This window comes from Mesocricetus auratus, unplaced genomic scaffold (assembly GCF_017639785.1).
Source record: "Mesocricetus auratus isolate SY011 unplaced genomic scaffold, BCM_Maur_2.0 Super-Scaffold_100691, whole genome shotgun sequence".
Taxonomy (NCBI): Eukaryota; Metazoa; Chordata; class Mammalia; order Rodentia; family Cricetidae; genus Mesocricetus; species Mesocricetus auratus.
Genome location: NW_024429267.1, coordinates 16,004,403 through 16,021,623, shown reverse-complemented (window position 1 = coordinate 16,021,623; position 17,221 = coordinate 16,004,403). Strand labels below are relative to the sequence as shown.

Sequence of the window (17,221 nt, the reverse complement as noted above, 5' to 3'; positions counted from 1 at the left end):
TCTTTGCCAGGCTTCTCAATGAGACAGAGTAATGCAAGTATGGAAAGGATCCTTGATGGGCTTGTCAATGTGCAACATGAGATTCTGTGTTATAGGACTCCACTGCACAATTTCATCATCCAGCATACTTACATATCAATTATTGGGATCTTTTAAATAGTCACTCCAAATGATCTAGAAACACATGAGCTTTTACCATTAAGCCTGGAAATGACATTTTTGTGAAAAATCGAAGTAGAAAAATCATGATACAGTTATGTGTGATACACATATCTTTAATCCTAGCTCTCAGGAGACTGAAGCAAAAATACTGACAGGAACTCAGAGACAGGTTGGTGTACATAGTGAGTACCAGGCCATCCAGCACTATTTAATTTATGTGATAATGCCATGAAAATAGATATCGGCAAGCTTATTAGTTGTATATATTTAAGATTCATTTTTAAAATACTTATATCCCTTATGGAAAACACTGAAAATAGTAAATGGGGCAAGAAAAGAAATTCAGCCAGTTTCCAGGTAAGAAAATTTCTTCCATATTAGCTAAATAAGCACTTGTAAAAGCATTGGTGTCCCCAAGTGTCTGTGTGTGTGTGTCTGTGTGTGTGTGTCTGTGTGTGTGTGTGTGCGTGTGCGTGTGTGTGCATGTGTGCATGGGCACGTGTTTGTATTTTAATGCCTTTCACAGATCTTTAAAAAGAGTGTATGTTAATTACTAGATACATATACATATTGTGAATAATAAACAACTATCTCTGCCTCTTTCCACTTCTGATTTTACTGCAATCCAATGATAGAACTTCTGCATAGTGATGCAATAATTTAACAGTATGGAGCACCCTGGGTACAAATGATCAGGGGTTCCCTGTTGTGTGGAAATTTAAAATTGCTGGTAATAAGGCTGCTTAGAAGGTCTCTGGCTTTTTATTACTGTAGCACTGGCAGTTGAGAACACCATTAGTGTTAAGGAAGGCTACTTCATCACTGTTCCTCACCCAGCTCTTCCTCATTAGTAACCTCCATCACAGTTCTGAGATGAGTCTCCCCAGTAGGATTCCTTTAGGAATGAGGAAAGTCTCCTAACTGTTCATAAATGTTTGCTACTAAATCATGACTCTCTCTTTGAATTTTAAACAGCAGAAGATGCAGTTTCCTTATCTTCTTTCACAAGGCAGGACTTTCCTTTAAGTCTTACTAATTTCCTACTAGTAATCGCTTTGATTTTTGCCTCTTGGATTGGAATGCAGGGATTGTCTTAAGCAAACAAATAAATATGAAAGGCAGAAGCATTGCCATTTGGCTAAATATCAATCCAATATTCACTCCCGAAAAATCCATAATGGAAAACATCAGTATCAGAGGGGTCATATTTCCGCTGGCAGAAACTCGGGAGTGTTTGATAGTAAGAGCAAACAAGATGCTTCTGTTTTGGACAGGCAGAGAGAGGTGGAGAAAGTCCAAAAGTCCAAGTCACCCAGCTGAGCAGTGACCCTGAACACTCACAATAGCCAGGCTCTCCACTCCTCTGCATCGCTGTGCTCCCACTCCAGAGCTTGGGCGTGGCATGCCTACTTCTTTACAAATCGGAAAAGGCAGCCCTGGTCACTGAGTCCTAAGAGTAGACTCAGAACTCTGGATCATTTTACTCTTAAATTTATTATTATTATTGTTATTATTATATTTATATCATATTAATATTAGCATTATTATTATATTTCTTTGATTCTGTGTATATGAGTGTTTTGTTTGCATGTACATATGTGCACCACCCGCACACCTATGAGCAACCGTGTGGGTGTTAGGAAATGAATCCAGATACTTAGCAAGAACAGGACCCTCTCTTCATGCCTGTCCTCTATAGCTTACAAGGTTTCCTCACTAGCTATTCATATGGAGACTTTTCATCTGTGTGTATTTTCGTGTATTTTTCAGCCCATTTTTTTTTCTCTTAGCTATTGGTGATTTAGTCCAGTCTTCTCACATGCCTGGAAGATTGTAGTGCCTTTGGGAATTTAGTAGGAAAATCATGAAGGATTTACGGAGAGCTTGACACTTAAGGTTAAGATGGATCACCCCAGTTTGGATAATTTCTGGAGTTTTATGATGCTGTCATCAGATAGTGGTCTATACCCATTTCCCCTTATTCCATATAAATGTAAACCTTCTGGGCTCTCATTAAAAGCCCAACTGTTTGCCAGGGTCAGCTTTTCCTTAGGAAAATCTCGACTGCAACTTTCCTAGTGAGTGTCGACAGTGTTTTAGGTTCCCCCCTTCTCTGTTACATGTGTTAGATTTTCTCATTGCTCACTGATTTCATGTGGATTCCATTTTCTGTGTGATCAGGACTCTGTAGGCCTTTTTACTTTGGTAATTATGAGCTGAGGGTTCTTTTTTTAATCTTTTGAGATTGAAGGACACTTCTTGACCACTGTCACTGTTAGGCCTCAGTCAGTGTCTTGCCCTGTTAACTAGCAAATGAGAGCCATGGGAGGGGAAACAAGGGCAGAAACTCTCCTTGTCTTGATCTTGGTCCCACAAGCATTGGATTTGACCTGTATTTTAAAAGTTGTTTTTCTCTGCCAAGATCAGTTTTTTATATGATGGTTGGTTTAATGCAAAACAGTGTAGTCTGAACCACACGTCAATTTAATTAAAAAAACTTCTATCTTAAGTGTTATTAAAAGGTTTAAAATATAAAAGTACAGTTTCACTAGAAAAATTCACCAGTTTTCTAAACTTATGTAAGTAGTAAAATATAGATATTACTCATCTTGGGAAATCTGGAAGTTTTCATTTAGTTTACTCTCATGTTGAGTATTTTCAACTTTGGTGTAGATGGGAGCCATTCTGCCTTTTGCTTTTCCTTTTCCTGTCTCCTATTTTTTCTTCTATAAGACAGGGTCTTTCTATATAGCCCTGGCTATCCTGGAATTTTCTCTGTAGATCATGCCAGCCTTGAACTCACAGAGATCTGCCTGCCAAGTGCTGGGATGTGCTACCACCATCTGGATTGAATAAACTTTTCTAACTTTTTTTTTGTAGGGCCCATCAGGAAACCTAATTTTCAACATTGTCTTAATGAAACTCTATGAATCAAAACTACATATACTATGTTCTGTGATTAAGATGGCAATGCTAAAAGGGGACTATTGGGACTTCTGTTTCTTGATTTTAGAATTTTACAAAGCCCACCAAGGCTTTGAAACACGCTGCAAAAGTTTAACTCTGGGAAACCTAACAGAGTCTGTGCACTTCTGAATCTAAAAATTTAGTTAGTTAGTTAGTTTTGGAATGTGTATGTGTGTGTGGCTGGGTGTATGCATATGCATCACATATGTGCAGAAGACTGTGGAGGCTGTTGGATCCCATGGAACTGAAATTACAGGTGATTGTCATCAGCTGAGAACAAAAAAAACCTAACCAGGAGCAGTAAGATCACTTAACCACCAGGCCATCTCCCCAGCTCCATGTTTCTGTGTCTAAAGGCTAAAACATAGTTTCAAGTAACACTGTAAATTTAAACAACTATGTGAAATTTAGTAGTGAGGTGTTCTGATATATGTATAAATTACACATTTAATCTATTTATGTTAAACATGATTGTTAAAAATTATAATCTTTTAAATATGGAAATATCAAAATTTATAGTCATAATTGAAACAAAATATAAGACTCTTAAAACATCATATTAATTATAGTTGTTTTGAAAAAAATTTTACTTTTGTAGAGTATGTTGGAAGAAGTGCCATGTTAACCTTTTTGGACTATATATGAATTAATTTTTTCCCATTCACTAGTCACATTGAAATTAAAGATTGTCCCTTAGAAGCCAATCACAATTTCCTCTTTCCAGTCATGTTTTTAAGTATGTATTTCAACTACTAACAACTGAATTTTTAAAACTCTGAAGCTCATTTCCAGAATTAAATATTTCTTTGTCTCAAAGCCACAGGCTTCCAAGGACTTAGTTTCACAATAATGCATAGGTCTACAGAGTTTTATTTTTTGTTTTTAGAGTTATATGAAGAAATTGAAGCTCTTAGCTATGTAACATTGCAAGAAATAATGTGACCCAAGGAAGGCATTCACCAGCAATCTTTAAAAGGTGGAACTCTCCTTCTTCCCCTTTTGCGTAGGTTGGGCTTGGTGGCTTCTTTCCAGTCAGTAAGAGCAGGGTGCAGATGAGGCAAGCTTGGGGCATAAGGCAGTCTGAGTCTCTCTTGCATTACTCTGGAGGAATCCAGTGGCTACCTCATGAGGTCACCCAGCAGCTTACATAGTGCTCACTGGAATGAGGAGCTGAGGTCACCTACCAACTGCCATGTGAATGAACCATCTTGGAAACACATTTTCCTTCCCACCAACTGCAGACATCTCCTGCCTGGAGCCAAAAGAGCCTGTTAGTGAGCACCTGCAGGCTTTGCCTGTAGATTCTACATCCTCTTCAGCTACTCAATAAAGATGTCACTGTTTCAAGTTTAGAGGATAATCTGTTGTGCAGTAACAGACAGCAGATACAGTATTATTTTCCAAGAAGTCTGGTTTTTCCTGCTGAGAAAATTTAACTCCTGAAAATGATTAGTTTTAGTCATCAATTTTTCTTATAATAATAGTCTGTTCATAATGTAGTAATTTGTCAATATTCTTCAGAATATGCTATGCCAATACAATTATTTTATGACTGTAAACTACCTAAATCATGTAAATATATAAAAATGTAAAAGATGAGCAAAATTTTATTTATCAGCCTGGTATTTTAATGCTTTTGATTTTAAGGTATTTACCGACATAAAGGTTTACCATCACATTATGCCTCAATTTCATATTTCTTGTTCTGATATATTTTTTTGCACATGTGGATATATTAAAGTAGTCAGTCCTTTAACGTAAGTTCTATGCAGAGCCATTTTCTAAATTAAACCTAAAGTCACAGAAAGTATATCCCTCTCCTAGTATTCCACAGTACTTATGTTCTGTCTCACTTCGTCATTTATATTCACTGCTAAAGGGTTAATTTTTGGAGAGGGAAAATTGTTCCAGTCTGTCAATTTAATGACATGTATGATGCTTCAGTCGTGTATTAACTGGAGTCCTGTAAATGCTATACATGGCATGGTCTCCACAGACTTACATGGCTTTCCCAACTGTTCAGTATCTAATGTAGGAATAGATGTGTCATAATTTGTAAGTGTGGCCCTCACCTCTCTGGACTGTGATCATCTGTTGATTTTATGTAGACTGACAGTCTCAAAGGTAAATTAGGAGAAGAAAATCAACTTTGTGTAATTTTAGCATATTTGCGCGGTGCCTGCCAAGAACTATACCCACACACGCTCCAAGCATGATATAAAGCTATAGTCTGTTCAGGTGTCACATTTGAGAGGATTCACTTGAAATGACTTTAATTAAGAACCTAAGAAATAGAACTCTACAGGGGTTTGTCCTCAGCCATCTGCTCTTTAGGTTAATATTTTTGTGGGCTATTTTTCTGGAGTACAATATGAAGCCTGTTCCTTAGGTATTTTTATTTAATAAATGGCTCAGGAAAGAGTAGCAAGTCCCTAGAAGTCAGGATTAAAATAAAAATAATGATTTGTTTGGCCAAAAAGTATTAGCAATGAGCAGGTGCAAACTCATTATTATAGCTTTAGAAAGAACTTTAAGCCTGTACACAGGAATGAAACCTAGATTCTGGGTAAGTTTACCTAAATTTGTGTCCAAGCTCCACCCCTTGGCTTTATTCTATATGAGGGGGATGGTACTGTGATCCTCAAAGAATACTTAAATTGACTGTTAAAATATTGTGTTGCATAAGGATAGAAAGTAAATCTCCAGTTCCAAAGGTTAGGTTTTAATTCAGCTACAGCTGTTGCCTTTAAAAAAACAAGCAAAACAAAACAAAACTGCTTCATTGTGTGGCCTGTGACAGAGAGGAGAAATGAGGAAATGATAACATTTGTGCTGGATGGTTTTTCTTCAACTTAACACAAGTTAGATTCATCTATGAGGAGAGAACCACAATTAACAAAATGCCTCCATAAAAGCAGCCTGTAGGCAAGCCTGTAGGACATTTTCTTAATCAGTCATTGATTTCAGAAGGTCAGCCCATGGTGGGTGGTGCCCTCCCTTGGCTTGTGGTCCTGGGTTCTTCAAAAAAAAAAAAAATGCAGACTGAGCAAGCCATGAGGAACAAGCCAGTAAGCAGTACCCCCACCCTATGACCTCTGCTTCAGCTCCTGCTTCCCAGTTCCTGCCTTGTTTGGGTTCCTCTCCTGACTTCCTTCAGTGAGGAACAGTAACTTGAAAGGGTGAGTCAAAGAAACCCTTTCCTCCCCAAGTTGCTTTGGTCATGGTATTTCATCACAGCGATAAGATAACATCCAAAGCCTAATAAATGAGAAGGGATGTTATAAAGAGATAGTGAAGAAATTATTTTCAGATAGTGAAGAAAAAAAATTCAGCATTAAGATAATGAGGATGATTAAGCTGGAACCATTGTGAGCTGAGGACCACAGAGGGATACTCCAGTGATATCTCAAGGTCCCTTTGTTCTTACAAAAGTTACATTATTCTCCCTGTGCTTCCTTGAAACTTGCACATTTATGTTTATAGAACAGTTTTTATACCCATGGGTAGCTGGGCCAGTTTGACTCTTCCTGAGTTCTACTTTAATCTGTTTAAGTAGTGTGTATTCAAATACACTCATTCCTTTGTGAAGTCTGAACAACTACTCATTCTGAAAATAATCACCTGATGTTCATATTTTCCCTTCTGCTGGTGTGTGTGTGTTGTATATATGGCTGTTTGTCTAATGAAGGCCCTAGAACAGTGGTTCTCAACCTGTGGTTTGTGACCCCTTTCCAAGCCTCTTTCTCCAAAAGTATTTACATTTCAATTTTTAACAGTAGCAATTATAGTTAGGATATAGCAACAAAAATAAATTTACAGTTGGGTTTCACCACATGAGGAACTGTATTAAGGTTTGCAGCATTAGGAAGGTTGAGATCAACCACCCTAGAATATACTGACTGTCCCGCACTGATAGTCTTACAATTGTCTTTTTATTGTGGTACATTTAAATGACTTCTGTGTGGTAGTTTCTAGAAGGCGGGGAAGAATAGCACACATTTACAGGCATTTTACATTAAAACTGACAGAATGAAAAAGGCGAAATATTTTGATACTTGAATTCTCATTTTGATTATTGTCAGGGAAACCCACTAGGTTTGAGATTACAAGTGTCAGTCAAAGTCCTCGGAACTTGTCTAATACAAATGAATTTGCTGATTAAACATAACTGAGAATCATGACATTTCTAGGTTTGCAAAGCCATAGTGAAATAATAGAAGTTCAAAACAGTACGAAACACATTTGACACAATTCTGGCGGTATTCACCTGGAAGCCGCTCCACTATTTCTTACTTGGATCTTTGTGTCAATGCTGTTAACATTGCCACATCCTGTCAAGGTTTTTTATCTGAGGCCCTGTTGGTAAGCAATTCACTTCTTTATAGCAGAGCTAGGATACTTTCCTGGCTAATCTTCTACTGTACTGGTATTGCGATAGCTAATGGCCTAACTTAATAGGGGAAATACAGACATATAATATTAAGTGTATCAACACACATACTATCTGGATAGTGCTGAATTCACAGATGGAATACAACCTTGGATATCATGATTAGTCACAGTAGATATAATCTCCTTGCTGGTAGTGAGCATCATTATTTCTGTGATTGTGTTTTCTAGGTACTTTAAATGTTACAAGCAGGGAAGCCCAGGAGAGTTATCATATGACTACCTCTGTAGATGCAACATACCAGTCATACCAGTGGCTGCTCCTTATGTTTCAGGGGAGACAGAGATGGGCATGGCTGGTCTTTGTAGTCATTTATCAGGTGTTGGGAATTGCAACAATTTCCAGAAAGAATGAAGTACTGTCCATGATCTGTGTTCATGCCCAGAATCTTCTATACATTCACAGTGGAGTGTTCCAGAGACCCTAAACTTAATACCTCCTCAAGTGAACTACTTATCTCTACCTCCTAACTGAAGCTTGAATTTGTTTTCTCAGTAGGATAATGTTATCACCATCTAGCCACACATTCAGGTTACTAACTTAGAAGCCATTTGTTTAATGTTTTTTTCTCCCCTTTATTTTCCCATAACCTCATGTGAAATTTTCTCAGGACTAATTAATTCTTTCACTCACATATGTCTAATTGATTCTGTATTCACTGCCCTTGTCACTTGAGTTGTTAGGGTCTGATCCTGGACTCTAGTACCCTTAAAAAATAGACTCAGCTCACTGTCCTCAGGATGCCAATTGAAGAGACACATTACAGTGAAAATCAGATAAAGGGGATTTATTCAAAGTGACCACACTGGGGAGAGGAATAAATATAGACCCTATTCTTTATCTGTGAAAACTGAGCTCCTTGCTTGTTTGATTTCTCCTATAGTTCGGAACAAACTCACGTGTTTTTGATAAGACCTGGTGCTAGGGAGTGCTTGAGGCATCTTTCTTTTCTTTTTTTTTTTTTTCTCCAGATTTATTTTGGTAAAAAAAAATCAGATATAACCTTTCAAAAATTACATTAATGTTTAACATGAACTTCATTTAGTGGCTGGTTAAGTACTGAGCTGAACTCAAGAAAGCCAGTAACAGAGAGGGAGGACTGATGATCAAAGGGATTAAGACTGGGCTGGTTTAACCCCCAGAAACAGCTGACCAGACAAAGGTTAACTCTTGAATCCCAGGCATCAGCCTGGGAATCCAGCATGGGACTGATCAATACCCCCTGAATTTGGGTGTCAGTGAGGAGGCCTAGGGAATCTATTGAGCCTTGGGCAGCAGATCAGTACCCATCCCAAGTATACACACGGACTTTGGACTCCCATAGAACAATGTGAGGTGCACTCTTACCCTGAACTCTTGGGGAAGGGTCTAGGCCCTGCCCTATATGAAATGACAGACTATGGACACCCCCATGGAGGGCCTCACCCTCCCTGGGGGAATGAGGGGATAAGGGGGGGGTTGGGGGGAGGGCACGGGAGGATGGGAGGGAATGGGAGAGGGACCTGGAACTGATTTGTGAGGCATCTTTCTTTGAGCCTCATGTCATCCAAGCACAGAGTGTGAGGACCGTGTCAGCAGTTATCATAGTGTGTACCCACCTCCAGTACCAACAGCAGCACCCAGGGCTCCTGAGAAATGCCTCTTGAACTGCCCACATACCTTCAGAATCTAAAACACAGGGGCAGATCACCAAGACTGGCACTCAGAGTCCTGGATCACAAATTTCTGAGAATACAATTGTTGTGGCTTCAAAGCATTTTCCCCAACCAGCAGAGCTGACACCACCCAGAAATGATGGTCTTGACTTCCTGACCCTGAGGTTCTACTTGAGTCCTGTGATTTTTGCCTGAGGGCCAGTGTTTAAACAGGAGTGTTTTTAACCAGGAGAAATTTGGAAACAGCTGTGGGTCTCATTGTAGATGCACAGCACAGTTACCCTGGGAGTTTTTGGAATTGCTAATACCTGGCCTCACAGCCATAACAAGATTTCAATGGGCCTCTTACAAAGTTCTTAAGAGAATTATGTGGAACTAAGGCTGGGAACCAGGGGCCTCAAGCTCCTGAACTTCAGTAAGAAAGTGTTGGAGGAAAGGGGTGACTGAGAGCCAGGATCCAGGGGCCTCCAGCTGTACTCCTACTACCCTTGAGACACAAGTTCACTGGGGTGAACAATAAAGATGCCCCACAGTGAGCAGCAGCATTGGACAAGGATTGGAGATACACTGTCACATTTCCATATGTCAGATGTAAAGCCAGACATGGCTTGTTGTTAGCCATCTTCTTACTGTGTCCCCTTGTGGTAAAAGGAGCCAATGAATTGCCTGGTGCCAAAAATTCAAATTAGATATGTACAAAGTAATGACATTTATAATTTCAAAAGCACAGTTGCAACTGCAAAGAGACTAAAAGACCGTTAATTCTAAAGCCAAATATGAGAGGTCACAGCCCAGGAAAGCTGATTCAGGTTGCCCCAAAGAAAAAGGTTCCAACATGGTAACAGTTTTGTCATCTTTGTATAGTAATAGAACAAAGAAAGTCCTAAGTCAAAGTATTTAAAAATACATTAATGAGAAGACCAGATAGGCAGGTTATAGCAAAACAGAAAAGCTCCCATATAGACATCAGATACTATTTGATGATATTCTTAGCTTTTGGATGGTGGAAGCTACTCTCCAAAAGGATTTTACCAATAGTCATGAGGGTGTAAGGGCCAACACAAGAGGGAGAGAACAAATGGGCATTTAATGAGCTAAATATGGCACAACACATTATGTGTTGCTCACTACCTGTGGACCTGTCAGATTCCATAGATGTGCAGCTTTTACAACATATATGAAGATGCTACCCACATTTAAACTCACTGATGGGTCTTTCCTTCAGTTATCTTTATATAAAAAGCACTCACATCTGAGCAAATGAGAGAGCTCAGGGATTTACAGTACTTGCTCTTCTTTCAGAGTACTAAGGTTCGGTTCCCAGTCCCTACATCAAGTGTCTCACAACCACTTGTCAATCCAGCCCCAAGAGATTTAGCATGTCTGCCTTTCTGGATACTCTGCCCCTCTGGATACATGGTGAACATAAACTCATGCAGGTGTGCACATATACACATAATACAAAATGAAAAAACCATTCTTTAAAAAGACACATGAAAAAAAGAACAAAGAGCCAGTCTAGTTCTAGGTCACTGCCTTCCAGTGGCATGAGGTGATGAGAGAAGAAGGGGGTACCCTCAGCTTCATCTGACCCCATGCCAGCACATCAGTCTCTGGGGGTCCCTATCAAATTGCTCCATCACTTTGGCCTCAGCATGAAGATCAATTGTAATATGAGCTTTGCTCGATGGGACTGTGCTCTTTCTGAAGATTGCAGGGTAGGGGGCATAAAAAATGTTGTTTATTTTTATTTTGCATTTATCAACTATAAAATTACTTTTATACTCAAAACGGAGTACTTAAAACTTAATGTCAGTGCTAAGTATTCCATTGTTCCTGTTTCTTGTTGGTGACCAAGAAGATATAAATCCCTGCTACAGATTCAAGTATGTCAGTGACAAAACATGTGGGAATACAGACTTACATACACACACACACACACACACACACACACACACACACACACACACACACACACACACACACACGTGCGTGTCTGTGTGCATTCATCGCTATTGCTTGCCTTAGGAAAACACAGATTCTTAACAGACCCCACAGCTGACACCTGAATTTGAGATACTTTAAACTTTAAAGTGAGTGATGCCAGAGCTGACGGACATGATAGGCATTCCTGCCTCCCAACCCTGTACTACTAGTAAGAAAGTGTGTGGGTGCTGAGCTGCAAGAACCATAGCCACATGTGAGTTAATAAGTACTCACCGAGGGCAGGATGCTTCATATTGAATGCAACTGTAGTTGTGTCTTTGGACATTAAAAGGCAATCATAGGGCAACATTTACATTTTTCAATAGACCATGACAGTTCTTTGACACTGGAAATCTTTGTTGACTTAATGACAATCTCAGGTATTCCTCACTTGTGGAGGAAGAACAGGGCGTCAGTCTATCCGAGCCCAAGTAGGGTTCTTGAATAGTCTGAAAAGATGCTGAGGCTAAAGACAGTCTTTCAAAACATAACTTCTATTGGTTCCACTTTCAGGTTATCACCCTTATATACTGTTACCCTCTTCTGAATTCGTTCTCTATGTGCACCTACACTAAAACATCAATGCGGGAGGGAAATCTAGTAAACATTCCTATGCTAGTAAAAAGTCAGCAAGTAAAATGTTTCTGACTTAACAGTGGCTTTCACATTTACAAGTCTCTCTCTCCCTCCTTACAGTTCTCTTATGCAATAACTTTTTGTCTGTTATAATGTGGTAAATAGAACTCAGTCTTCTCCATCATGTTATAGAATTTATATGAAAAATGTATAATGAATCACATGTTGACAGGAAAAAGCATTATTAAATTCTGTGGTGACTCAGCATTGTGTGCTATAGAAATGTAATGAAAAATAATATGGGGGCTCTTCTTCAAATAGCCTTGCTTTCTTTATTCATTCCTGCAAAACTGGAAAAGAAGGAAAGCAAAGGCAGATGCCAACTGAAAGTAAACCACCGGAATACTAAGCCCTTCCTTGACCTGACCTGGAAGACGTTGCATATCGAGCATACACAACACATGGTCTTTATTAGCCAGGCATATAGAGAAATAATGGAGGTAATTTTGTACTTTGGCAGTTTGATATGTAATGACAGGAGTATTGTTTTATGACCACTAAATAACTTGACTACATTTCTCTCCTCTAGACTATCCTTTGCATCTTTTCAAACCTTTAGGTGTCAGTTCTCTTGCTGTCCTGAATCTCTTTATTTACAGATAGAGCCTACTTTTGATTGTGATCAGTTTGGTTTTATATGCCTGAGTCACTTTTAGAAGTTGCTTTTAATTTAACCCCTAGCAAAGAGGGTTTGGAGGACCTCTCAGGGAATTTGACCCTGGACGTTCTCCCTCTCTCAGCAGCGTGGACCTCTTACTGTAGGGCTGGAACATTATGGCATTTCCCCATTCATGTTGGCATGTTGACTGATGTTGTTATTGTGCAAGTCTTGTTTAGGTGACCATGTTGTTGAGATTTCCTGAGTGCAGCGCCCTGTCATTTCTAGATGATTCTATCTTGTTCCAGGTGTCCTAAATTTCTGGCTCTTACTGTCTTTTTGTTCTCTTTTTCCTGGCATTCCTGAACCTTATCCTGAGGTTTCATGTGACTCTGTATGTTTCATACCAATTTCTAAATCGATAATTGGAAAAACTTATAGCTAGGTATCCAGTTTTCTACAGTTGAACTTTTATACTCATTTTCACATATGTAATAGCCAAATGTATTTTTCTTAATAAGTTTCTATGGAGGACTGGTCTTTGTTTTATTATTTCTGTTAATATAAGCCATTTTATCATAAGCAATCTAAAATTATCCTAATCAAAAAGTATTTTAATCTAGAAGAGTTGTGATCTCAATAGTCCAGAGACTGGTGCAGAAGAATTGCTGAGTAGTCCAAACACACTCTTGCTGCAGATTAGGATCAGGTCTCAAAAACAAACAAACAAACAAACAGTCAACAAGGAAACTGACACTGAATTTTTTTACTCACTCTACCTTTTCTACATGACTTTCCTTTACTTTTTGCAATCCTGTGGCATACTGTTTTAACATAATACTTTCCAATTGGATTTCTCTCTAACATTTTCTGTATACTCACACATTTTGTTTCCCATGCAGATTTTAGAATCATTGCTCCACGTGTTCATATATCCGATATGTTCACATAAGTAGGCTCTAGTATCTCTTACAACAATCCTAGAGCCGTCATACCATGAATGCTTAGCACTTATCTGTCATAACTAGGGGAGGGCTCTTTATTATACTGGGAACTCTGTAAGATTGGTTTTGTTTCAGTATAAGTAGTCAAAAGAGTTTTCTATTCACTTTAAGATTCTTTTGACCAACCCTAGTAATTTAAACTGTTTAGATTTTATTCAATGTCTGATTAAACAATAGGTCAGTTTTTCTTGTTGTTCTTGTTTGTTTTAACTTACAAACAAGAGCCTATCTTTTCTAACAAAGCCTATAACATGTTTTATGTTCACAGATATATAGTGAGTTAGGAGGCAGTGATCAACCAAGGACATAAGGTGACATGCAGCCATTTATCAAAAAGTCTATCTTAAGCAGAGGAGTAGTGGATTATAGAAGGGGATAGAGGGGAGATGGGTGAAGGAGGGATGGAAAATTGCAGTCATGATGTAAAATAAATAAATAAATAATGATAATAAATAAATAAATAATTTAAAGAAGTCTATAGTACAATAAAACCTGTTTAAAAGCATTAAGGAACATCTCCCAAGAGTCCTGAGGTAGTCTGTAAACCAAATTCATAGGTACAGTCATCCATTTAGAAGTAGTTGTCCAAATAGTAAGCATTAGTCTGATGTAGATCATTGCTACCCCAAATAATAACATTTAAGATAAGTACTCCTCTTTGTACCTTTGCCCTGTGTCCATTCCTGACTGATACTTCTCACTCTGTCTGGCAATCTCAGAACATACTTTATCACTCAGCACCAGTGTGGCACTGCCTGTGCCAAGGCTGCCCAATCACTCTTGTCCTGTGGATGAGTCAATGTGATCCTGACTGTTACAACATCACACTATGAAGTACTGGAGTCTGTACTGTTACTGTCATGAGAACTACCAAGCAAAGAACTTTTAAGAACCAGAGTCTGGCTATAGCTGTGTGGGGGGCACATAGTATGAAATGTATGGGCATGCAAATCAGTGAAGAGACGCAAAGAAAAACTTACCCAAAGGATTCTGAGATGCAGAGGCAGTGGAGTGAAGGTGGGAACCAGCTGGGCAGATAGGAGGAGTGGCAGAAAAACCTGGTAATGATGCAGTCCGTTTCCTCAAGTGTAGAGCCCTTTCTTCTCTCTTCAAAAAGGGAGAGCAAGATAAAGGGATGTTGGGTAACCAGGGAATGTTTACTTGCTACAGGGAAAAGTAAAACTATTAGTAAAACAGTACTAATTAGTAAAAATTAGCGAAAAAGTAAAGCAATAGTAAAACTATTGACTCTAGTGATACCTCTCAGTAGTTTTCCTCTCTTTCGGGTGCTGGAGACACTAATGGAAGCCAGTTTCTCTTTACCATGAAGTCATCAGTGTGTTTCTGATTGTGATATGCAGACGTAAGTAGAAACCTAAAACATTTACAAACTGGTATATATTATTATGTATATTTAAGGTATTCAATGTATTTTTTGAAGCAGGCAAACATTTTATTACATTTCTTCATTTATTGTGTGTGTGTGTGTGTGTGTGTGTGAGTGTGTGAGTGTGTGAAAGGATAACTTACAGGACTCAGTTTTCTCCTTCTACCATACATGTCCTGGGGGCTGAATCACATGGCCAACTTGGCAGCAAGTACCTTTACCAGCTGAACCATCTCGCCAGCTTCCTATGTAATATCTTAATATATGTATTGTACAATTATTGAACAAAGTTAATATATTAATTAACTTCCATCCTTTTAACACTTTGCACTGAGAATTTTAAGCTTTTCATAATAACTTAGAATGTTATTATAATATATTATGATAATGTAATATTATATAATAACTAAATAATTAAAATTATTGATAAATTATTAAAAGCAATCAAATACTTGTTAAAAATTTTGAAAAAGGTAAAAATAATACAAAGTATTATTAGTAAGTTTAATCACTGTGCTGTATAGTAGATCTCAAAAATCTGTTGGTCCTGTATCATGAGAACTTTAAAGAAACTATTCAACAAGTTAAACATTAAAACTTGCAAGAATGTAAGCAATTGTGATAGATTTCAGAAATTATTGTAAAACTAAGACAATATCAAGATTTAAAGTAAGATCACAATTTTTCATCACAAATTATTCATGCTGTATTATGAGCTTGCTTACTTTATCTATTTTTTGAGATAATGTATTGTTATGTAGCCTTTCCCTGTTCTTGAACTCACTATGTAGATCAGGTTGGCCTGGGACTCACAGATATCCACCTTCTTCTGCCCCCTGAATGCTGACAGCAAAGGTGTGTGTCATATTTCTAATTTTATTTACACATGTAAAGATATCATTCCTATGTAGAGAAACAAATCCCCCTTACTCATCCTTTACACTTTCATTTCATAATTAAGATTTCTAAAGGGTAGCCTGAGTATATATCCCATTCCTCTCTCATTCATCCCAATATACTTATACTCTCTCTCTCTCTCTCACTCTGTCTGTCTGTGTGTATACATATACTTATTGAAATCACAGTTGACATTCATGTGAAGAAATTTTTTTCAACTTGTCATGCTATTATATCTCTACAGAGAATCAAAATTTTCAGTAAATGGGTTTTACAAAAACATCACATTATATAATGTCTAGTTCACTTTGAAATAGACTAAATATTTATAGTACTAAGAAAATGTGAAAGTACCTAAACCTATACCGGTGAGCCCATATGGACCAAATATATGGAGTCAATTGAGTTGGTATTTGGGTACATATTTCATCTACATATTTCATCTAATTTTGTCACCAAAATAAGAAAAAAACCCGTATTTTTCTTAATTAAATATAATTTAGTATATATGTTCTATAGCTAAATAAGCCAAGACACTAAGTATTTCAGTTAATAGTTATCCTAAAGTATGGAGATTTATAGATAAAGGATACTGATCATAATTACATATAAGCATTGCTACTTCATCAGAGCTAAAAGAGAACACACAGAAATAGACACTCATGGCAACAGCTGGATAGTATAGAGCCACTTTCATCTGATGTATATTTGTGAACATTTTTTGGTTAGACCCTGTTTTATGGTGACTCCGAAATTCATTGGTTTGTATTGTGATAGTGCAATATGTTTAGGAAGATGTAAATCTCGGCTAGTAATGTGGAGAGAGTGTTCTCTTATGGTGTGCTATGGACATCTTTCCTCTGATCCCTCACTAAATGACAATTCAGTCTAAAAACTCAGCCTCAGAAAAGAAGAATAAAAAGGAAGGTTTATGCTAGAAATATAATCCAGCTTTTAAAAACCATTACTTTAAAAGAAAGGCATTATCTGGATTTATCTTAAATTTTTTAATTGAACCAAGTTATTACTATCACTGCTTTATTTTATCGAATGTATTTAAGTCAAGTTATATTTTATAGATAACAAGATCAAAATGGTTTGTAAATGTTACCATTGGCAAATAGCAAAATAACCAGAAAGTGTTGAATAATTGGTAAAGTAGAAATGTGTGATATAGATTATAATATAAACATAGTTTTTGCAAAAGGATCTAGACCCACAGGTAGGTTGAGAACCACTGTCTAGACCCAGCATCTTAGATGCTCTGGTAGTAAGTGACCTAGGATAATGATGATGGTATTTTCAAAGACAATGTCTTACAAAGATTCTTAAGACAAAGAATCTCAGTGTCATAGCATGTCTGTGGTCAAAGTTTGATCTAGTTTATATATTTGTTCAGTGTGTGATTTTCTTCTATTCCGTAGAGGGTTTTATAAATGCTATAGTAGCATGTATAAAATTTCAGAGAATGTATCTTAA

General features: G+C 37.7%; 1 protein-coding gene and 1 long non-coding RNA gene across 4 annotated transcripts in view; one reads left to right on the top strand and one right to left on the bottom strand.

Moving 5' to 3' along the window:
• The window catches only part of Fam83b (family with sequence similarity 83 member B), a 72,467-nt gene that overhangs the window by 27,781 nt on the left and 27,465 nt on the right, over window positions 1-17,221 (top strand). The window lies entirely within an intron of this gene.
• Window positions 4,206-17,221, bottom strand: part of LOC110341564 — a 29,901-nt gene continuing 16,885 nt past the window's right edge. The window contains exons 3-6 of one of the 3 annotated variants that reach the window (XR_005874851.1): window positions 14,719-14,833; window positions 14,439-14,565; window positions 9,178-9,247; window positions 4,206-4,381 (exon numbers count right to left, since the gene is read on the bottom strand). This is a non-coding gene — a long non-coding RNA (uncharacterized LOC110341564). Of the gene's footprint in view, window positions 4,382-9,177; window positions 9,248-13,842; window positions 13,997-14,438; window positions 14,566-14,718; window positions 14,834-17,221 lie in introns of those variants that run through there. The other 2 variants (XR_005874850.1, XR_005874852.1) reach the window with 2 other exon arrangements.